Source organism: Heptranchias perlo, chromosome 1 (genome assembly GCF_035084215.1).
Source record: "Heptranchias perlo isolate sHepPer1 chromosome 1, sHepPer1.hap1, whole genome shotgun sequence".
Lineage (NCBI taxonomy): Eukaryota > Metazoa > Chordata > Chondrichthyes > Hexanchiformes > Hexanchidae > Heptranchias > Heptranchias perlo.
In genome coordinates this window covers 23950434-23974704 of record NC_090325.1, presented here as the reverse complement: position 1 = coordinate 23974704, position 24271 = coordinate 23950434, and the positions used below count along the sequence as shown (strand labels likewise).

The following is a 24271-nucleotide window of genomic DNA, read 5'->3' as shown; positions in this document are numbered from 1 at the left end:
AATGTACGACATTGACAACATTACCTATCTGAGCATTTACTAGTGAGGCAACAGTCAAATCACCGAGTGAACTTGAAACCATGACCTTATATTTTCCATTCTTCTCAACTACACCGTGGTCAGTAACACAGCACTGAACAAATAAATACAATAATTTGAAAACAAATCTGAACTAAAGTTCCTTTTGTCAATTGTACTTTCACCCAGCACCGTGAAACATCAGCACTGTGCTTCCCAAACCACCTGAGCCCGAGGACGTTAGATTTATTACAGTCTGAACGCCACGTTCCATGTGCTTATTATAAACGAACCCCGCCCTCTAATAACACATTGTTAAGGTGCCACAAGCTGTGTTTTACACGAAAACTCATGTTCATTAATCATATGTTTGCGTCAACCTTTCATTGTTACATTGTCAATTGACCAAAATGAACTTGTCTAGGGTTGCCTAGCATTTATTCTCTTGCGCATAAGATGTGATACAGCATTGGTAGCAGCTAATGGGCATGGAGGGGTCATACAATGCATGCACACACCTAAACACACACACATTGAAACAAACACGCACACACATTCAAACACACACATATTCAAGCACAAACACAACATATTCAAACACACACTCACATTCAAAAAACACACATTCACACACAAACACACACGTTCAAAAACACACATTCAATCACGCATGCACACACACTTTCACACACATTCAAATAGATACAAGCGCATTTCAAACACACATATATTGAAAAACACATCCAAACTCATAACACGCATATATCCAAACACAACATATTCACACACATACATACACACACACCTCAGCACGCTCAAATCCAAACGCACACTGATCCAAACACACCAGACACATATCTAAACACACAACACATCCAAACACACTTGCATACTTTACGCGAACATACTAACTCAGGAATTCGTCCAAAAAGATCCGTGCATAATAGCTTACGAACAACCCCAGACTCTCAAATATATGCACAGTAAATACATAAATTAAACATAGAAACACAGGGACACGTATATAGAAACACAAACTGAGAGGAACACGTACTCAAATACATTTATATAACATAAAGCGTCCCTTGTAATTCCTGGGTAGTTAAATTTCTCTGTATAGTAATATTCCAAACTCAAATCGTTCACGCAGCCAAGTTAAATTATTTATAAAACAGAGCAGCAAAACAAAATATACCTTTAATAACCCACACCATTAGACGAATCAACTTAATTTGACACAGTGGTCACCAGTATACTGATACGGAGATTAGTGACACACAACATATTCTCGCTCATCCTTTTGCGTTCTCAGCTATTCTGTGTTTCAGACAAGCCTGGGTTAGTTTTCCACGAGCCTTCTTTCTGTTCAGCCGAACCACGAAGAGATTAACACCTGCAAACATCTGCAGACGGTTACACTCCGCCTCCTACAGGTGTAAGGATAGAACAGCAGCCGGGTGTCGAGTAACAGGCTCCAAAACTCTTGCAACAAGTCAGACTGTGAAACATAAAATAAACGTCGAATAAACCTAATCCCGAAGTGATAACCTTTTGACGTCATTATTCTGCCTTCCTAAAGCTACCCCCACCCCACCCCGTCCAAAACAATCTGCCCTACTGAATATTGCACATTTTACATTTTTTTTATTCGTTCATGGGATGTGGGCGTCGCTGGCGAGGCCAGCATTTATTGCCCATCCCTAATTGCCCTTGAGAAGGTGGTGGTGAGCTGCCTTCTTGAACCGCTGCAGTCCATGTGGTGAAGGTTCTCCCACAGTGCTCACCGCAGAATACCCAGCCTCTGACCTGCTCATGTAGCCACAGTATTTATGTGGCTGGTCCAGTTAAGTTTCTGGTCAATGGTGACCCCCAGGATGTTGATGGTGGGGGATTCGGCGATGGTAATGCCGTTGAATGTCAAGGGGAGGTGGTTAGATTCTCTCTTGTTGGAGATGGTGATTGCCTGGCACGAATGTTACTTGCCATTTATGAGCCCAAGCCTGGATGTTGTCCAGGTCTTGCTGCATGCAGGCTCGGACTGCTTCATTATCTGAGGGGTTGCGAATGGAACAGAACACTGCGCAATCATCAGCGAACATCCCCATTTCTGAACTTGCGATGGAGGGAAGGTCATTGATGAAGCAGCTGAAGATGGTTGGGCCGAGGACACTGTCCTGAGGAACTCCTGCAGCAATTTCCTGGGGCTGAGAAGATTGACCTCCATCAACCACTACCATCTTCCTTTGTGCTAGATATGACTCCAGCCACTGGAGAGTTTCCCCCCTGATTCCCATTGAGTTCAATTTTACTAGGGCTCCTTGGTGCCACACTCAGTCAAATGCTGCCTTGATGTCAAGGACAGTCACTCTCACCTCACCTCTGGAATTCAGCTCTTTTGTCCATGTTTGGACCAAGGCTGTAATGTGGTCTGGAGCCGAGTGGTCCTGGCGGAACCCAAACTGAACATCGGTGAGCAGGTTATTGGTGAGTAAGTGCCGCTTGGTAGCACTGTCGATGACACCTTCCATCACTTTGCTGATGATTGAGAGTAGACTGATGGGGCGGTAATTGGCTGGATTGGATTTGTCCTGCTTTTTATGGACAGGACATACCTGGGCAATTTTCCACATTGTCGGGTAGATGCCAGTGTTGTAGCTGTATTGGAACAGCTTGGCTATGGAATGAAATAATCGTTTAAAGGACTGAAGTCAACATAACCAGTACCACTGGTTTACATTGACTAAATAAGACAAGTTCCATTTTACTACATTGGATTCAGGGTTTTCTAACTAATGTTTTCATTCATGTGCTGTGACTGTGTCTTCTCCAGCTTTACAACCCTCTGAGAACTCTGCATTCCTCCAATTCTGCCCTTTTGTCCATCACCCACTGCCTTCACCCCACCATTGGCGGCCGTGCCTTCAGCAGTCTAAGCCCTGAGCTCTGGAATTCCATCCATAAACCTCTACGCCTCTCAACCTCTCTCTCCCCTCCTTTAAGATGCTCCTTAAAACCTATCTCTTTGACTAAGCTTTTGGTCACTTGTCCTGATGTCTCCTTCTTTGGCTGGTTGTCAATTTTTGTCTGATAATGCTCCTGTGGAGCACCTTGGGATGTTTTACTATATTAAAGGCACTATATAAATTCAAGCTATTGTTGTTTTTCCACAAAAACTTAATACCACTGGCCTTGGATATATATTTGCTTAACAGGCAGCTGAACTCTTTCTCCCATTGCCATTTTATTTTATATTTTACATTTATGATATGGTTCAGTACCTGTAACAAAAGCAGTATTGTTTTCACTTTCCAGCCAGAGGGAGCTTGATGTCAAGGCTGTTAATTACCATCATATGACTGTTGGAAATCTTAAATACTTTTCTTTTAAAAAAATGATTAAAAATGACATTTGTGAAAAGAAAATTTGCCAGCTTGCATGTCAGAGGGAGAAAAAGCATTGCCCAAAAACTTCATGGAAAGATTATTTTATCAACACTGAGTAAATTGGAGCACTCAAATAAGCATTAAACCTCTGCACTGCAACAAGTGGATGGGAATTTGAGAGTTTTACCTCTGTTTTGATCCAGATTTCAATTAATCCACAGATTGAATGGCTGCAATGTTAAGGAACTTGAGGTAATCTCAACCATAGTTGTCAGTTAAAGGTTACACTCCCACTTTGCCCACTTAGGTGGACGTAAAATATCTTGTGGCACTATTTCAAAGAAGACCAGGGGAGTCCTCCCCAGTGTCCTAACAAATTTTTTTATCCCTCAATAAAGATCACTAAAAACAGATTATCTGGTCATCACCACGTTGCTGTTTGTGGGACCTTGCTGTGCACAAATTGATTGCCGTATTTCCTTTTATTTATTCGTTCATGGGATGTGGGCGTCGCTGGCGAGGCCGGCATTTATTGCCCATCCCTAATTGCCCTGGAGAAGGTGGTGGTGAGCCACCTTCTTGAACCGCTGCAGTCCGTGTGGTGAATGTTCTCCCACAGTGCTGTTAGGAAGGGAGTTCCAGGATTTGACCCAGCGATGATGAAGGAACGGCGATATATTTCCAAGTCGGGATGGTGTGTGACTTGGAGGGGAACGTGCAGGTGGTGTTGTTCCCATGTGCCTGCTGCTCTTGTCCTTCTAGGTGGTAGAGGTCGCGGGATTGGGAGGTGCTGTCGAAGAAGCCTTGGCGAGTTGCTGCAGTGCATCCTGTGGATGGTACACACTGCAGCCACAGTGCGCCGGTGGTGAAGGGAGTGAATGTTTAGGGTGGTGGAAGGGGTGCCAATCAAGCGGGCTGCTTTGTCCTGGATGGTGTCGAGCTTCTTGAGTGTTGTTGGAGCTGCACTCATCCAGGCAAGTGGAGAGTATTCCATCACACTCCTGACTTGTGCCTTGTAGATGGTGGAAAGGCTTTGGGGAGTCAGGAGGTTAGTCACTCGCCGCAGAATACCCAGCCTCTGACCTGCTCTTGTAGCCACAGTATTTATATGGCTGGTCCAGTTAAGTTTCTGATCAATGGTGACCCCCAGGATGTTGATGGTGGGGGATTCGGCGATGGTAATGCCGTTGAATGTCAAGGGGAGGTGCTTAGACTTTCTCTTGTTGGAGATGGTCATTGCCTGGCACTTGTCTGGCGTGAACGTTACTTGCCACTTATGAGCCCAAGCCTGGATGTTGTCCAGGTCTTGCTGCACGCGGGCTCGGACTGCTTCATTATCTGAGGGGTTGCGAATGGAACAGAACACTGTGCAATCATCAGCGAACATCCCCATTTCTGACCTTATGATGGAGGGAAGGTCATTGATGAAGCAGCTGAAGATGGTTGGGCCTAGGACACTGCCCCGAGGAACTCCTGCAGCAATGCCCTGGGGCTGAGATGATTGGCCTCCAACAACCACCACCATCTTCCTTTGTGCTAGGTATGACTCCAGCCACTGAAGAGTACTTTACAACAGGGACAACAACGTGTATTTATATAGTGTCTTTAACATAGTAAAACGTCCCAAGGTGCTTCACAGGAGCATAATCAAACAATATTATTTGACACCGAGCCATATTAGGAGCTATTGGGAAAGTGTGCAAAAGCTTGGTGAGTGAGATAGGTTTTAAGGAGTGTCTTAAAGGTGGGGGAAGAGAGGTAGAGAGACACTGAGGCTTAGGGAGGGAGTTCCAGAGCTTGGGGCCTAGACAGCTGATGGCACAGCCACCAATGGTGAAGCAATAAAAATCAGGATGGACAAGAAACCAGAATTGGACTACATTTGAAAAGATTTTCATTGTTGTGAAAGGCATAAGTTCTTTCTTTCTTCCATCACTGCGAATTGGTTTCCTCTTTGCAACAACATGAAAGTGACAGTATAACTGTGGAGTCAGATCTCACACTGATAGATTTTGACACTGCATGGATTACAACCTTAGTGTAGTATCAAACCTGGTTTTAAAAAGTGCTTATGGGATCCCTTGGATTTGCTGGGCACTTTATAAACTTAAACTGAGTTGTTTTAAATGTTTAGCGAGTACAGACACTTCCACTAGTGCATGTTCAGAACTATCTCCTGATCCCGAGAATTTGATTCACAGTGAGGCAGCATATTCCACGCTAGATTTAATTCTGTATCTATCATTTCAATGCAGCCTTAGAAGCACCCACACCTGTACACACGCAGAGTGTGGCACTGTCCACTAACGGTTCCCTTGCAAAGTATACGCTATTCAAACACAGCCTAACACATTAATCGAGAAGAAAAGCCAAGAAAAATACAAGGGCTAGAAATCTGAGCTGCTAACAGAAAATACAAATATTAAGAAGACAGACTTGTAGTTATATAGCACCTTTCATGACCTCAGGACGTCACAAAGCACTTTACAGCCAAGTAAGTACTTTTTAAAAAGTGTAGTCATGGTTGTAATGAAAGAAATGTCGCAGCCAATTTGCACACAAGGTCCTACAAACAGCAATGAGATAAATTACAAGATTTAATAATGACCAGATCATCTGTTTTAGGGGTTGGTTGAGGGATAAATGTTGACCAGGACACCTGGAGCATTCCCTTGCTCTTCTTCGAAAAGTGCCGTGGGATCTTTTACATCGACCTGAGGGGGCAGACAGGGTCTCGGTTTAACGTTCATCCGAAAGACGGCACCATTAGAAAAATACCAAGTGAACATTTCAACATAGCAGCAATAGAAAGATACCAGGTGAACATTGGAACATGACACCATTAGGAGGATACAAGGTGAACACGGAGGCATCACTGTGAACCACGTGGAATAGGAGGCACAGGCACAGTCATTGGCAGAAGAGGACATTGAGACCCAGCTGAATACCAGTTGCAGACAGGAAAAGTTAAATGCCTGAGAACTTCAATGCAATGTCCGTTCCACCCAATGCACAACTAACCATGTCAACATATGCCAATAAACTGAATCAATATCCTAACCGAACAAGTGAAGGCCCAACCACCTGTCCCTGACTTTCAATGGCACCACCCTCACCAAGTCCTCCTCCATTGACATTCTGAGAATCACCATTGACCAGAAACTTAACTGGATCCACCATCTCAAGAACATGCTACAAGAGCAGAGCAGAAGCTAGGTACTCTAACACTGGTGGACATACCTTTGCTGGTTCTTTCTACTTTTGGAGGGCACGGTAAGGTGCCAGGGAGAGGGTGGTTATTGCCCTCTGGGGTAGCCTCCTCATTGCCACAACAAAAACTTGTATTTATCTAGTACCATTAGCATAAAAACTGTCTCAAGGCTCTTCACAAAAGTTCTGGAAATAGATGGGGAAAAGGATGCCAAGCCATGAAGAAACACATCAGGAGAACTGACCGAAAGCTTGGTGAAAAATGGGGTTTTGAGAAGGCCTTTAATGGAGAGAGATGTGAAGAAGCAAAGGGTTTTAAGGAGAGGGTTCCAGAGAGTGGCAGAAAAAAGTAGCTTAGAAGGACATATGTTAGAATGCTAACAATAACCTGAGCTTATATTGTAGGATATTGTGTGTTGTGCTGGTGTGGTGTAGACTGTGTGTCAATGAATGAATCAGTGAGTGAGTAGGGAGAAAAAAGAATAAGATAATGGTACTAGCCCTGAGCTTTGGGGTGGCCTCCAATCTCCCTTTCCCTCACTTCCTCTATGACCTCCAGTCCGACAGTTTGGAGGGCACTCTGTTATATTTAGTCTTTTCTTGTAAGCAGATACAAAACAAACGTATATTGGAATTTAGAAGAGCAGAAACAAAGGCCGGGAATGTCCTCAGAGTTGCTCCAAATGTGTCTTCACTTCAAAAAAGTACTTAATTGGCCGTAAAGCACTCTGGGACACCCTGAGGTTGTGAAAGGCACTATATAAATGCACGTTCTCTTTTTTTCTTCTTTCAATGTTCCAAGCTGTTGAGTGGGAGGATGTATGATTTTTATCTTGTACTCTGCTTAGTGTGATGCTGTACTGTCATTTTTGTTTGTTTTCCTGCATTGTAAACAAAATAGCCATTGCTACCAGTACCCTAGGATGACATTGCATGTACAGGAACACTTAAATCAAGTTTTATTCGCAAAGATAAAACTTGCTCACAGCAATAATCTTAGCACTCCCATAGCAACAATGTCAACATTGAGAATGAAGTCGAGCCACAAGAATATTAAAAATAATTTAAACTTAGCAATGGGGCACAGAAAAAATAAAACCACAGCTAATTTGACAATAACTGAAAAGCTCCATGAAATTTGGCCTATGATCCTCTCAGCTCCTCATAAACTTGGAGTGACTCACCAGCAGGCTCAATGTTGGGCTGAGGGAGGAAATCTGGGATGAGGAAGGTAACTGAATAAAATAATCTAAAGTTAGGCACAGATGGGATGGCCTTCACCTAAACCAGAGAGGCACCTGTGTCCTTGCGAAAAGGATAAATAGGGCAGTGGAAAAAGATTTAATCTAGTTGGGGAGGGGGGGTGGAATGGTGGGAGGGAGAAATCCATACTATAAGACAAAAGGTGTGAGTAAAAGACTAACAAAACACATGGGCAGGATGGGAACAGTTACCCAGATAAGAGTTCTGTACACAAATTCATGTAACAACAGAAATAAAACAAGTGAGTTACTAGAATCTACCATCAGGGACAGAGTGAATGAAGACTTGATCAGGTATCAGTTGATCAATGAGAGTCAGCATGGATTTGTGAAGGGTAGATTGTCTGACTAATCTAGTTGAATGTTTTGAGGAGGTCACTAGCATGGTGTATAGAGGAGTGTCTATGGATGTTGTCCATATGGACTTCCAGAAGACATTTGATAATCATAGAATCATAGAATGATACAGCACAGAAGGAGACATTCAGCTCTTTGAAAGAGCTATCCAATTAGTTCCACTTCCCTGCTCTTTCCCCATAGCCCTGTAAATTTATCCACTTCAAGTATTTATCCAATTCCCTTTGGAAAGTTATTATTGAATCTGCTTCCACCACCCTTTCAGGCAGTGCATTCTAGATCATAACAATTCAGTGTGTAAAAAACCATTCCCTCATGTCGCCTCTGGTTCTTTTACCTTAAATCTGTGCCCTCTGGTTACTGACCCTTCTGCCACTGGAAACAATTTCTCCTTATTTACTCTGTCAAAACCGTTCATGATTTTGAACAGCTCTATCAAATCTCCCCTTAACCTTCTCTGCTCAATGGAGAACAACTCCAGCTTCTCCAGTCTCTCCACATAACTGAAGTCCCTCATCCCTGGTACCATTCTAGTAAATCTCTTCTGCACCCTCTCTAAGACCTTGACATCCTTTTTAAAGTGTGGTGCACAGAATTGGACACAATACCCCAGCTGGGGCCTAACCACTGATTTATAAAGGTTTAGCATAACTTCCTTGCTTTTGTACTCTATGCCTCTATTTATAACTCCAAGGATCCCTTATACCTTTTTAACAGCCTTCTCAATTTGTCCTGCCACGTTCAATGTACACACTCAGGTTTCTGATCCTGCACCCCCTTTAAAATTGTACCATTAGTTTATATTCTTTCTACCAAATTGCATCACTTCACATTTCTCCGTGTTAAATTTCATCTGGCATGTGTCTGGCCATTTCACTAGTCTGTCTATATCCTCCTGAAGTCTGTTACTATCCTCCACATTGTTTACTACATTTCCGAGTTTTGTGTCATCTGCAAACGTTGATTTATACCCTCTATACCCAAGTCCATGTCATTAATTTATATGAAAAAGAGCAGTCGTCCCAACTCCGACTCCTGGGGGACACCACTGTATACTTCCCTCCAGTCTGAAAAACAACCGTTCACCACTATTATCTGCTTTCAGACCCTTAGCCAATTTTGTATGCACGCAGTAACTGCCTCTTTAATCCCATGGGCTTCAATTTTGGTAACAAATTTATTATGTGGTACATTATCAAATCATAGAATCGTAGAAAGTTACGGCACAGAAAAAGGCCATTCGGCCCATCATGTCCGTGCCGGCTGATAAAGAGCTATCCACCTTAATCCCAATTTCCAGCATTTGGTCTGTAGCCCTGTAGGTTATGGCACTTCAAGTGCACATCCAAGTATTTTTAAATGAGTTGAGGGTTTCTGCCTCTACCACCCTTTCAGGCACTGAGTTCCAGATCCCCACCACTCTGGGTGAAAAATTTCTCCTCAGCTCCCCTCTAATCCTTCCACCAATTACTTTAAATAAATGCCCCTTGGTCACTGACCCCTCTGCTAAGGGAAATATCCACTCTATCTAGTCCCTTCATAATTTTATACACCTCAATTAAATCTCCCCTCAGTCTCCTTTGTTCCAAAGAAAACAACCCCAGCCTATCCAATCTTTTACCATAACTAAAATTCTCCAACCCTGGCAACATCCTCGTAAATTTCCTCTGTACCCTCTCTAGTGCAATCACATCTTTCCTGTAATGTGGTGACCAGAACTGTACGCAGTACTCAAGCTGTGATCTAACCAATGTTTCATACAGTTCCAGCATAACCTCCCTGCTCTTATATTCTATGCCTCAGCTAGTAAAGGAAATATCCCGTATGCCTTTTTAACCACCTTATCTTCCTGACCTGCTACCTTCAGGGATCTGTGGACATGCACTCCAAAGTCCCTTTGTTCCTCTACACCTCTCGGTATCCTCCCATTTATTGTGTACTCCCTTGCCTTGTTTGCCCTCCCCAAATGCATTACCTCACACTTCACTGGATTGAATTCCATTTGCCCACCTGACCAGTCCACTGATCTTAGGAAGGTGTACACAACATCAACCATACTATCCTCATCAACCCTCTCCGTTATTTCATCAAAGAACTCAATCAAGTTAGTCAAACACAATTTGCCTTTAACAATTCCTTGCTGGTTTTCATTTATTAACCCATATTTTTCCATGTGCCAATTAATTTTGTCCCGGATTAATGTCTCTAAAAGCTCCCCCACCACTGACGTTAGGCTGACTGGCCTGTAGTTGCCAGGTTTATCCCTCTCCCCTTTCTCGAACAAGGGATGTAACATTTACAATTGTCCAAACCTTTGGCACCACTCCTATATCTAAGGAGAATTGGAAGATTGTGGCCAGAGCCTCTGCAATTTCCACCCTTACTTCCCTCAGCAATCTAGGATGCATCCCGTCCGGTCCGGGTAACTTTTCTATTTTGAACGCTGCCAACCTTTTAAGTACCTCCTCTTGATCTATTTTTATCTTATCCAATTTCTACTACCTCCTCCTTTACTGTGACATGAGCAGCATCCTCTTCTTTAGTGAAGATGGATGCAAAGTTCTTATTTAATATTCAGCCATGCCCTCTGCCTCAATAAGAAGATCCTCTAATCAGCCCCACCCTTCCTTTGACTACCCTTTTACTATTTATATGTTTATAAAAGACAATTGGATTCCCTTTTATGTTGCTTGCTAATCTATTCACATACACTCTCTTTGCCCCTCATATTTCCTTTTTCAGTTCTCCCCTGTATGTTTTGTATTCAGCTTCAATCTCTACTGAATTATGAACCCAAAATTTATCTTAAGCCTCCTTTTTCTGTTTCATTTTGATCTCTACGGCCTGGAGTTTCCACTTTGGGCGCAATCAGCATTTGCGCCCGAAAATTAGGCCGGCACATTTTGCGCCAAGTTAGGCCGAGTTTCCGTTAAAATGCATTAACATAATCACAAGCGTAAAATCTGCCATGAATCAGCGCAATGCGACAGCTTAATATAGCGTAACATTTATTTTTTTGCAATCAAAAATATTCACTGATGCATTTAAGAGATGTATTTTAGAGTGGTAACCTGGTGCAGTTTTATTAATACCGATGAAAATGGTTTTTTCACTAAAAATAAGCATTTTTAATAAAAGTGCCCAGTGAGTAACCTGATTTAAAATCACTGAAAATGACTCAAAAAAACTATACTGAAACATTTACTACTTTCATTGATTCTCAGTAAATTAATATTTTTTAATATTTAAAAACGTTTACACCATGCCTACTAGTGCCTTTGCGCCGAAGAAAACGAGCTTAATTTTAAGACCCTCCTCAAACGGCTGCAGGCGGGCACAATCAGCCGAAACTCACCATCCTCATTGTTTCGAGCGGAGGGGGTGTGGCCTGTTTTGTGGGCGGGGCTAGTTTCAACGCAATTTTTTTTTTAGCCAGCGCATTAGATCGTGAAAACACCGGGCGCAAATTACACCCAGCGTACTTCAAAATTCCTCGATGTTTTGTGCTGATTTGGTCGGATTGTGCTGAAAAAGCCAACACAATCGAGAGAAAACTCTGAGCCCATATCTTTCATCATCCAGGGAGCTCTAGCTTTCATTGCCCTTCCTTTCCCCCGGAGGGAATGTGTCTAGTCTGCACCCGAACTATCTTTTCTCCAAGGGCATCTCATTGCTCATTTACTGTTTTACCTGCCAATCTTTGATTCCAATCCACCTGGGCCAGATTCCTTTTCAACTCAGTTGAGTAGTCCTCTTTCAGTTGAGTATTTTCATATTTGATTTTCCATAACTACTCTAAACCTAATGATATTGTGATCACTGAAACATACTCCCCTTGCCCCATTTCATTCCCCAGAACCAGATCCAGCACTGCTTCCTTCCTCATTGGGCTGGAAACATACTGATCAAGAAAGTTCTCTTGTACACATTTCAGGAATTCCTCCCCTTCTTTGCCCTTTAAGCTGTTATTTTCCCAGTCTATATTAGGATAATTGAAGTCCCCCATTGTCACTACTCTGAAGCTCTTCCATCTTTCTGCAATTTGCCTGCAAATTTACTCGTCTATCTCCTTCCCATTATTTGGTGGCCTATACCACAAAATGAACCCACAAATACATCGTTCTTTTCTAATGCTGTAACAGTATCTTTGATCAATACTGCCACCACCTCCTTTTTTTCCTTCCCTATCTTTCCTGAATACATTGTAGTCAGGAATATTAAGTGCCCATTCCACCCCTTGTTTAAGCCAGGTCTTCGTTATTGCCACTATATCAAAATCCCATGTGGCTATTTGCGCCTGCAGCTCACCAGCCTTATTTACCACGCTCCGTGCATTTACACACATTTATCCTGCCTCGCATTTCATCCCCTGTCTGATCCCTGCTATTTCTGAACTACTCTTTATTTTAATGCTGTTTGTCTCTCCCAGTCCTCTGTGCACCTTGTATCTCCTCTCTAATCCTTCATCCTGAAGCCCCTTCCCTTGCCAAATTGGTTTAAACCCTCCCCCACAGCACTAGTTAACCTCCCTACGAGGACATTGGGACCAGTTGGACTCAGCCCTGTTGAGGTGTAACCAGTCCATCTTGTACAGGTCCCTCCTTACCCAGAACTGGTCCCAATGTCCCAGGAATTCCATACCCCTCATCCACCAGAAATAGTCTGTTTCCATCTACCCTGTCCCATCCCTTCATAATTTTAAATACCTTTATCAAATCACCCAGTAATTTCCTTTGTTCTCATGAAAACCAACTCCAATGTGTCAAGTACTCTGTCCTACATGCTCCTTCTCCCTGCATCATCACTGTGTTGTGGTGGATTTTAACTCTAACCGCCTGGCAGAAAATGGGAAGATAAATAGTTAAAATCCACCGGGTAATTTATTCATTGTCACATTCATATTTATTGTCATGTGCAGTGTCAGCCATGGCTCAATTGGTAGCACTCTTTCCCCTGAGTCAGAAGGTTATGTGCTCAAGTCTCACTCCAGAGACTTGAGCTCAAAATCCAGACTGACACTCCAGTGCAAGACTGAGGGAGTGCTACACACTCGGAGGTCCAGTCTCTCAGATGAGACATTAAACAAGGCCCCATCTGCCCTCTCAGGTGGACGTAAAAAATCCCATGGCACTATTTCAAAGAAGAGCAGAGGAGTTCTCCTGGTGTCCTGGCCAATATTTATCCCTCAACCAACATCACACAAACAGATTATCTGATCATGATCACATTGATGTTTGTGGGACCTTGCTGTGTGTAAATTGGCTGCCGCATTTCCTACATTAGAACAGTGACTACACTTCAAAAGTACTTCATTGACTGTAAAGCACTTTGGGGGCATCCTGAGGTCATGAAAGGCACAATATAAATGCAAGTCTTTCTTTCATTCTTAGCGGTGAAGTCACTGCAGCTTTCCCACCAGGTCAGAAGAGGATTGAAAGCGGAAGAGGCCACTCAAGGTAAGCTTTTTACTTTTCTTTCTAAAGCCAGGCGGTTTTCCTGGGGCCCCACAAGGAAAGTTTAGGCTTCCCCCGCCTCAGAAATCCCCCTTTCCTACAGCGAGACACGCCCGGAACCCCCATCCCACACTAACCTGAGTGCTAGTGGGTGGCTAATTTTACACAGGCTAGCAGTCGTTTTCTGCCCATTTCCCAACCATCCAGGCCAGCTAAAATCACCCTGGCCTCATTCTGCCATGGGCGGATGAAGAAATTAACAGGCCAGGACAGTTTCCCACCGGAAACTCGCTGCAAGTTAAAATCTATCCTAAGACTCATCGTGCGGTCTCTTATTCCAAGTCAATCTTTCCCAGGGATCCCTCACCTTCCTTAGTGTTACCTTCCACCTACTATCCCTTAGGCACTTAACACCCAGATTCACCAGAATGATACCGGGATGAAAAGGGTTAAATTATGAGAAATTAAAGACTTGCATAGACTAGGTTTGTATTCCCTTGAGTATAGAAGATTAAGGGGTGATCTAATTGAGGCGTTTACGATGATTAAAGGAGTTGATAGAGTAGATAGAGAGAAACTATTTTCTCTGGTGGGGGGAGTCCAGAACAAGGGGACATAACCTTAAAATTAGAGCTAGGCTGTTCATGGGTGATATCAGAAAGCACTTCTTCACACAAAGGGTAGTGGAAATCTAGAACTCTCTCCCTTAAAAAGCTGTTGAGGCTGGGGGTCAATTGAAAATTTCAAAACTGAGATTGATTTTTGTTAGGCAAGGGTATTAAGGGTTATGGAACCAAGATTGAGTTAAGATACAGACCAACCATGATCTAATTTAATGGCGGAAAAGGCTTGAGGGGCTGAGTGGCCTACTCCTGTTCCTAAGTTCCTAACCCAAGATCTAATGCACCGTGTCCTGATTCACCTCATCCTTTCTTCTACTCTTTAAAACTTTGACGAAGTCCTGTGCTATGGGATTTGGTCCTTTATTTAGGCTTCTCAGTCAAAGGGGAAAGTGTTAGAAACAAAACTTGAATGTGTCCCAAATTTTTCCCCTGGAGGGCTGCCACAGAAAGGATCAGTGGAACCGCTTTACATGAAATGAGTATGTAAACGTCTTTGTCTTTCTTCAATCGTCTTCTTCTCCCTTGAGGAAACACACAAAGCCAGAGCCTGGGAAATGTTCTGTTCTCTTTGAAGCTGTCTGAGATTGTTCTTGTATGTGTACCTTTGTTTTATAACACCTAGAACATTTGATATAAAAGCACCTTGGGGCCTTTTTACTACATTAAAAGGTACTATATAAATGCAAGTTGTTGTTGGCATTGGTTTTTTTCCTCTCCCCTCTGGGATTTTTTTTACATTAAAGATGCTAAATGCAAGTTCTTATATTTTTAAAACAAATATATCCTGTGATAAAAGAACTGTTGTTAATAAAGAGCCAAGATGATATATCCGGGATCCTAATGCAATAGCACTCCTGTTCCTCCCAGCTACACATTCAGGTATGTATGGAGGCATTCCTGCCGGTGAGCGCCATGTAGCGCTGTGCGAGTTCAGCAAGTGAAGCTCTGGGGCATTCAGAAAACGACAACGGGGCCTGCAAGAAGCGCAGGACCCTAATTTACACAAATTATTTCCACTTTTGAATGTTCCCGCGTGCTCTTCAGACCCCAGCGGAACTACCTTATCCAATATGGCGGACAGCACATTTCCAGCCACAAATATGTGCACTCGCTTCCCGCCCCCCATATTGGAGGCTCAGGGAGACCTCTTCGCACCTGGAAAATATGTGCCGCATGGCTGAATTTCTAGGCCATAGCAGCTACCAGACACTAATAAGAATTAGATAGATTGTTACATATCCCCTGAGGCCACAACAGCCATTGGAGAATTTAGATGTATTTACTGTACTGGGACAATCAGATGGTTTAGATGCAAACACAGAAAAGCATGAACTACTTGCCATCATTATAGCCACCATTCTTTGAATAAAGGAATGTATAGACTACAGAATGAAAGACCGTCTTTCGGATGAGACATTAAACCAATGAGTCTGTCCTCTCAGGTGGACAAAAAAGATCCCATGGCACTATTTCGGAGAAGAGCAGAGGCGTTATCCCCAGTGTTCTGGCCGATATCTATCCTTCAACCAACATCACTAAGAAAAAGAATATCTGGTCAGTTATCACATTGCTGTTTGTGGGATCTTGCTGTGTGCAAATTGGCTGCTGCATTTCTTACATCACACCAGTGACTATACTTAAAAAATAATTAATTGGCTGTAAAGCACTTTGGGATGTCCTGAAGTCGTGAAAGGCGCTAAATAAATGCAAGTTCTTTCTCCCTTTCTTCTCTTGACAGACTATATAGTTGATCAGCAAAACTGAAACGGATTCTTGTCTCAGCAAGTGACATTCAATGTGATCCACACAGTGAGGTGACTTTACAGTGACCATAGGGATAAGCAGAAGGTCAAGTAAGTAACCCCAGAGCAAAATAAGAACATAAGAATATAACAAATAGGAATAGGAGTAGGCCACATGGCCCCTCGAACCTGCTCTGCCATTTAATAAGATCATGGCTGATCTTCTACTTCAAATCCACTTCCTGCTCTATCCTCATATGCCTTGATTTCCTTAGTGTCCAAAATATCCATCGATCTCAGTCTTGAATATACTCAACGACTCAGCATCCACAGCTCTCTGGGGTAGAGAATTACAAAGATTCACAACCCTCTGAGTGAACAAATTCCTCCTCATCTCAGTCCTAAATGGCCAACCCCTTATCTTGAGACTATGACCCCTAGTTCTAGACTCTCCAGCCAGGGTTAACAGCCTCTCAGCATCTACCATGTCAAGCCCTCTAAAAATTTTATACATTTCAATGCGATCACTTCTCATTCTTTTAAACTCCAGAGAATATAGGCCCATTCAAATCAATGGGCCGATAGGACAACCCTCTCATCCCATGAATCAATCTAGTGAACCTTCGTTGCACCCACTCTAAGGCAAGTATATCCTTCCTTAGCTAAGGAGACCAATACTGTATGCAGTACTCCATGTGTGGTCTCATCAGAGCCCGATATAATTGCAGCAAGACCTCCTTACTCTTATACTCCAAACCCCTTGCAAAAGAGGCTAACATGTCATTTGCCTTCCTAATTGCTTTCTGTACCAGCATGTTAACTTTCTGTGATTCATGTACAAGGATACCCAAGTTTCTCTCACTACCAACATTTCTTAGTCTCTCACCTTTTAAAAAATATTCTGCTTTTCTATTCTTCCTACCAAAGTGGTAAATTTCACATTTCCCCACATTATACTCCATCTGTCCCCTTCTCACCCTCTCACCTAACCTGTTTAGACACCTTTGCAGTCTCTTTGCATCCTCCTCACGGCTTAGTTTCCCACCTAGCTTTGTATCATCAGCAAACTTGGATACATTACACTCGGTCCCCTCATTTAAGTCATTAATAAAGATTGTAAACAGCTGAGGCCCAAGCACCGATCCTTGTGGCACCCCACTAATTAACACCTGCCAACCCGAAAATGTCCCATTTATCCCTACTTTCTGTTTTCAGTCCATTAACCAATCCCCAATCCATGCTAATATATTACCCCCAGTCCCATGAGCCCTAATCTTGTGTAACAACCTCTTGGGGAGGGGGGTTTGTCTACGTGTGAATACTCTGGGTAACCTATACTACAGGGAGGGGGGTTTGTCTATGTGTGAATACCCGGGGTAACCTATACCACAGGGAGGGGTTTGTCTATGTGTGAATACCCGGGGTAACCTATACCACAGGGAGGGGGGTTTGTCTATGTGTGAATACTCTGGGTAACCTATACCACAGGGAGGGGTTTGTCTATGTGTGAATACCCGGGGTAACCTATACCACAGGGAGGGGTTTGTCTATGTGTGAATACCCGGGGTAACCTATACCACAGGGAGGGGTTTGTCTAGGTGTGAATACCCCGGGTAACCTATACCATGGGGAGGGGTTTGTCTATGTGTGAATACCCGGGGTAACCTATACCATGGGGAGGGGTTTGTCTAGGTGTGAATACCTCGGGTAACCTATACCACAGGGAGGGGTTTGTCTATGTGTGAATACCCGGGGTAACCTATACCACAGGGAGGGGGGTTTGTCTATGTGTGAATACCCCGGGTAACCTATACCACAGGGAGGGGGGTTTGTCTAGGTGTGAATACCCCGGGTAACCTATACCACAGGGAGGGGGGTTTGTCTATGTGTGAATACCCGGGGTAACCTATACCACAGGGAGGGGGGTTTGTCTATGTGTGAATACCCCGGGTAACCTATACCACAGGGAGGGGTTTGTCTAGGTGTGAATACCCCGGGTAACCTATACCATGGGGAGTGAGGTTGTCCAAGTGTGAGGATTCAGCTGGGATGGGATTTGATGAGGGCAGGCCTTCAAAACTAGCAGTCATGTCAAGCCTATGATATGATAGGCATTGAAGATATGAAGAATGGTCCATGTGGCTGCTTTTCAGTTATTTTGCAAACCTACACTGTGCAGATTCATCCAAATGATAGTGTTAGTCCTGAAGGAAAGTGCTAGAATCATTCCAGGAGCTTTGTATCTCACCAGCTGATAACTCAGTGATATCCATCAACTGAAGTGTAAGCTTTCACTAGATTTTGGGAGAACACAAATGTTTTCAATAAAAACAACTGTGAATATTTCCATAGTTCATTGTCCCTACGATGTAGAAAGTAAGGTATTCTTTCACCCATGTTGCAGAATATTCGCTCCCTATTACTTATGAAATAACTTGGTAAGGAACTGAGATGGGGACAGAGAGGCCCCTGTGTCAGATGCATCGGCCGTGGATCCATGGGTAGCACTTGTGCCCCTGAGTCAGGAGATTGTAGGTTCAAGTCCCACTCCAGAGACCTGAGCACATAATCCAGGCTGACACTCCAGTGCAGTACTGAGGGAGTGCTGGACCACTAGAGGTGCTGTCTTTCAGATTAGATGTTAAACTTAGGTGGACATAAAAGATCCCATGGCACTATTTTGAATAAGAAGGGTGGTCTCCTGGCCAACATTTATCTCTCAACCAACACCTCAAACAGATGCTCTGGTCTTTTATTTCATTGATGTTTGTGGGAGCTTGCTATGCACAAATTGGCTGCCGTATTTCCCACATTACAACCATGCCTACACTTCAAAAGTACTTCATTGGCTGTAAAGCGTTGTGGGACATCCTAAGGATGTGAAAGGTGCTATATAAATGCAAAGTTTTCTTTCTTTCTGTCTTCATCCAATACAGGATAATGGGATGGATCTCCAAAGTGTGGAGTTCACAAACTCCTCTAGCCAAATTAAGAATTAGAAGCAGTGTAGTTCTTCAGTGACATTTATTACACCATCACTGGTGTCCAATGACTGGTCCTTGCAAAATCTCTGTTGCTAGTTTAATGGTTTCTGAGGATCTCTGGCTTCAGATGGAAAAAAAGAAATTACCTCATAGCTCAGCTCATCTGTGCACCAGGTTACGGTTTCTGTGACCAAAGATCCAAACCAGCTCAGCTATTGAGACCTGGATGTTGTGGATAAATCCAGACACATTCAACCGGGTCTGCTGATGGCAGAAGGAAAATGCATTGAAGGTGGGCTGGATGGTGGAGTCACTGGTATTGGCCAGTGCTTGTCCGCCACCTAGTGGCAATAACTGGAACACCGTCTGTCTATCCAAAATGAATACAAAAATTAAAACAGATTTCAGATAGATGAATCTGGCAGTTCTTTCAACTGTGCAAAAGACTGTTCTTTTAGACTCATGAAAGCAGCACTGCATTAAATGGCATTAAATGGCACTGGATGAATGCTTTATCATAACCTAATAAATTGAATGCAATTCCTCTATTTGTCATTTTTGGTCTCAATTTTTCAAATGGGACCATGTGAACATACAGAGGCCTCACGTGAGTTCTGTGTGCTTGCCGTGGAGACTACACTGCGGAAGAAAATAAAGCTCTCAGGCCAAACAGAAAGCTGGTTGATACATTTAATTGTTCACCAAAATCATTAAGGAAATTCTAAAAAGGACCTAGGTAAGCACGACAGAAAGAAGGGGTCGGAAGATGGTTAGATTAAACACGTGGGGAGGAGGGGGGCGAATTTCCTCAGCTGTTCTGCCAGAGTCCAGCTGTAACTCCAGTAGAATGGCACGGGAAAGGGGCCGGTACCTGGATACATTGGGTCCCAGCCTGCTTTGGGAATGCCCATTTGGCCTTTCACCCCTCCTTACGTGGTGGGGACTCGCTACATTTCCTGACCAAGAAGGGACCCGATGTATCACTGGAGACCGGGCTGCCCTCCAGAGAGGCACTTAGTGGGTCCCACCGGGTGGATGGGGCTTGGACCTCCAAAAAGTTTCAGTATCGACCTCTTCATACAGAGGGCCGAATGCGACAGTTAATGGGGTACCCCAAGGCAAGCTCACCCTTCGGATACTGGCAGCACGGGGGAGGAGGATGGCCAAGATGCATTTGGTGTACTGGCCCTACGTACATGAGATGCTCCTCCAGAGACCCCCCCCCCCACAATCTCAGGTGGGGGACAGCGCTAGTGGGCACCCACAGATGTAATCCCAGTGCGACTGCCAAGATTCTCTTTGTTTTAAAGTCATTTTCAGGAGTCGGTGGCAAGGCTGGCATTTCTTGCCCATTCCTAGTTGCTCTTGAGAAGGTGGTGGTGGGCTTTCTTCTTGAACCACTGCAGTCCACTGAAGGCGCTCTCACATTGCTGTTAGGTAGGGGCTTCCAGGTGTTTGACCCAGCGACGATGAAGGAATGGTAATATTTGGCCCATGGATTTTCAGGTCCTTGTAGGTTTTATTTTCACTGACTCTTTGTGAGATTTAGTTATCCCATTATTAACTGAATGTCATTGTCGAAGTGCAGAAATAACTACAATTTGCCAGAATGTACATAACAAAGCACACAGCATGAGATAAGAGATTTTCCTTTCCCTCTCCCCAGTTTTCTCCCCTTGCCTGATGGCGTTGACTTATACTGGGATAGAGCTCCAGAGAAGCTGGCAGCCCTTGTCTACCCCTGTGGTCATTCTCAATACATGGGTTTAGGCAGTGGGGCCGAGCGTTTCTAATGTGTGTTATTTTAATGCTGGCAATTGAGAAATGTAGCTTTGAGTGTTGGTTCAGATGAGACGTTAAACCGAGGCCCCGTCTGCCCTCAGGTGAACGAAAAAGATCCCATGGCACTATTTTGAAGAAGAGCAGGGGGGCTCCCCCCAGTGTCCTGGCCACTATTTATCCCTCAACCAACAGATTATCTGGTCATTGTCTCAATTCAGCTTGTGGGATCTTGCTGTGCGCAAATTGGCTGCTGTGTTTCCTTCATTACAACAGTGGCTACACTTCAAAAGTACTTCATTGGTTGTAAAGCGCTTTGGGGCGTCCTGAGGTGGTGACAGTCACTATAGAAATGCAAGTTCTTTCTTTCTTTCTAGTCAACTGCAGAGAGCAACAGAGCAGAGCCCAATCCTGTCCTTACCCAATTCCAAACACATGCTCCTTCTAGACGATCACTGGACAGCAATCAAGAATGGAACCCTGGCTGGTTTTTCCAGCCCAAGTTTGTTGAGGCCAATTGCAGTGATGACTGCTGCCCCAGATGAGATCAGTTAACCAGCACAAAGCAGACACTGAAGGTCCTGGCATGTGTGGCTCAGTATCACCTCACACCCTACACTTACCAAGACATCAGGGAAGACGTTCCTGCTCCCTTTTTCTAATCAATGTTTCATTATTCAGAGAAAAGAATGCCTACACTTGTTGTGTCGCTGTACAGTTTACATGATACACGCAGGAAAATACAATTAAGTTAAGCACACACTGGGAATCTTGCCCTTTGGGAGGGTTGGAGTGTAAAGGTAATTTAGTGGTGCCCCTCAGGTTCAGCTGGAGCAAGGAGGTTTTGAAAGTACTGTCTGAATAGAAAGAGATCTCGCAGGGCTGAGTTGTTGCCCTATGTGGTGCTTTAGAGGCCTAATCAAATGGAAGGAAATCTTAATTAGCTCATGGCCACCTTCCAAACTGGCCCCCTTTATCTTTGGGGCAGTCTGCATGTGTGCATGGGATGTCTGGGTTGTGTAGGTCTTCAGAAAAGACCTTCAGATTGCCTGTTGCTTCCAGAGCTTATGAACGGAGCTATGAATAGAGTCCATAAGTTACATTACCCGCTCTGACTGGTATATGTTCCAAAGGTGCCTCACCCACATGTTTGCTGTGGGGCGATTGCACTTTTCCATGGAAAACCTTTTTTTTGTGATTTGCAGTGACAGTTGCATTGTCTGATGCGTGAACATGCCAAGGACGCTCTTTTCCCAGTGAGTCACCCCAATAGCCTGGATTGCATGAATTGTGAATCCTTTCTTCCTTGCCATGGTGTCCTGGAGTACAGCTCACTATGGCTGAATGTAACGGTATGACCAGAACTTATACCTTTCTGGCCATTGCCCCTCCAACAATCATCCCCAGGAAGTTGCAAAGTATTTGTGGGGTGCAGTCCACTTGATGTATTGTCTTGAACTGGCCCTCTCACATTCTGCTGCAGGGGGCACTTGTAAGGGTCTGCTTCTATAGCTGTGTCCATTCCTCCTCTGCTTCCTGACATCTCAGGTCTTGTTATCAGGCTCCCATCAAATTTTCTGTGTTGCCTTTTTAATTAGTTTTTATTTTGAAATCTTTGCAGAAACAAGTTAATCATCACTTGAGTGCATGCTTCTACGACACAATGACGTTATAATCTATACAATGACAAAAAGCTGCAATATATCAAAATTCAACAAAATTCAAAGAATGTGTCGAGTGAAAATATAGTATCATATCACACATATCGTACAACACAGGAGGAGTCCATTCGGCCCATCGTGCCTGTGCCAGCTCTTTGAAAGAGCTATGTAATTAGTCCCATTCCCCTGCTCTTTCCCCATCGCCCTGTAAATTTTTTCCCTTCAAGTATTTATCCAATTCCCTTTTCAAAGTTAGTATCGAGTCTGCTTCCACCACCCTTTCAGGCAGGGCATTCCAGATCATAACAACTCGCTGCGTAAAAAATGTTTCCTCATATATACCACCTAAATCCTTCAAATCAAGTTTATCAAGTAGCAAATGCTCACAATACAACATTAAAAGCAAGGAAACTATGCTAAACCTTTAAAAAAATCACTGGTTAGGCCTCAGCTGGAATATTGTGTCCAATTCTGGGCACTGCACTTTCGGAAGGATGTCAAGGCCTTGGAGTGGGTACAGAGGAGATTTACTAGCATGGTACTAGGGATGAGGGACTTCAGTTATTTGGAAAGACTAGAGAAGCTGGGATTGTTCTCCTTAGAGCAGAGAAGGTTATAGGAAGATTTAATAGAACTGTTCAAAATTATGAGAGGTTTTGATAGAGTAGCTAAGGAGAAACTGTTTCCACTGGCAGGAGGGCCAGTAACCAAAGAACACAGATTTAAGATAATTGCCAAAAGAGTCAGAGGTGAGATGAGGAGAATTTTTTTTAAGCAGTGAGTTATTATGATCTGGAATGCACTGCCTGAAAGGGTGGTGGAAGCAGATTCAATAATAACTTGCAAAAGGGGAATTGGATAAATACTTGAAGGGGAGAAAATTGCAAGGTTATGGGGAAAGGGCGCAATTGGATACCTCTTTCAAAGAGCCGGCACAGGCACGATGGGCCGAATGGCCTCCTTCTGTGCTGTAAGATTCTATGATGGCATTTTTTCAGAGTGGTTGTAAGAGGGCAGCGGTGTCCCACAGAGTTCTGTTCGGGGACCACTTCTGTCCATTGGATTTAGGGTTAGAGGGAGCAGTGTTTAAATTTGCAGACAATAGTTAATTATGAGGCAGAGTAAATAGGTCTGAGGACCAAAGGAAGCTACAAGGGAATATTGATAAGATGATGGAATGGGCAACAAAGTGGTAGATGGAATTCAATATCAGCACATGTGAGCTGGTACATTTTGGTTAAAAAAATAAAAATAATAATGATACTTTGAATGGAAGAAAGCTGGATGACGTGGAAGAGCAGAATTTGGCAGTTCAGGTTCATACAACATTAAAAGTAGCACCTCAAGTGGATAAGGCCATAAAAAAGATAATGGAATTCTGGGTTTTATGGCAAGAGGTACAGAATATAAAAGTCGAGATGTAATGGTGAATCCATATAAAACCTTAGTAAGACCACAGTTGGAGTACTGTGTGTAGTTTTGGGCCCCACGCTATAAGAAGGATGTTGATTAACGTTCAGCTGGGGTGCTTGCATCCCATAGGTGCCGATGGTCCCAACCCATCATTAAGGACAGGTGGGGCTCGTTAGCCTCAGTTGCAGCCCACCCAGGAGAAGGACTGGCAACCAGTAACCAGTGGTGTTCCACAGGGGTCGGTGCTGGGTCCCCAACTCTTTACAATCTATATTAACGATTTGGAGGAGGGGACCGAGTGCAACATATCAAAATTTGCAGATGATACAAAGATGGGAGGGAAAGTAGAGAGTGAGGAGGACATAAAAAACCTGCAAGGGGATATA

At 43.7% G+C, this 24271-nt stretch overlaps 1 long non-coding RNA gene across 1 annotated transcript in view; it reads left to right on the top strand.

Annotated features, from left to right (window-relative positions):
• LOC137320722 (uncharacterized) overlaps positions 1 to 24271 on the top strand; it is a 35445-nt gene that overhangs the window by 4272 nt on the left and 6902 nt on the right. Inside the window, exons 2-3 of the long non-coding RNA XR_010962629.1 lie at positions 13621 to 13686; positions 16045 to 16159. This is a non-coding gene — a long non-coding RNA (uncharacterized lncRNA). The remainder of the gene's footprint in view (positions 1 to 13620; positions 13687 to 16044; positions 16160 to 24271) is intronic.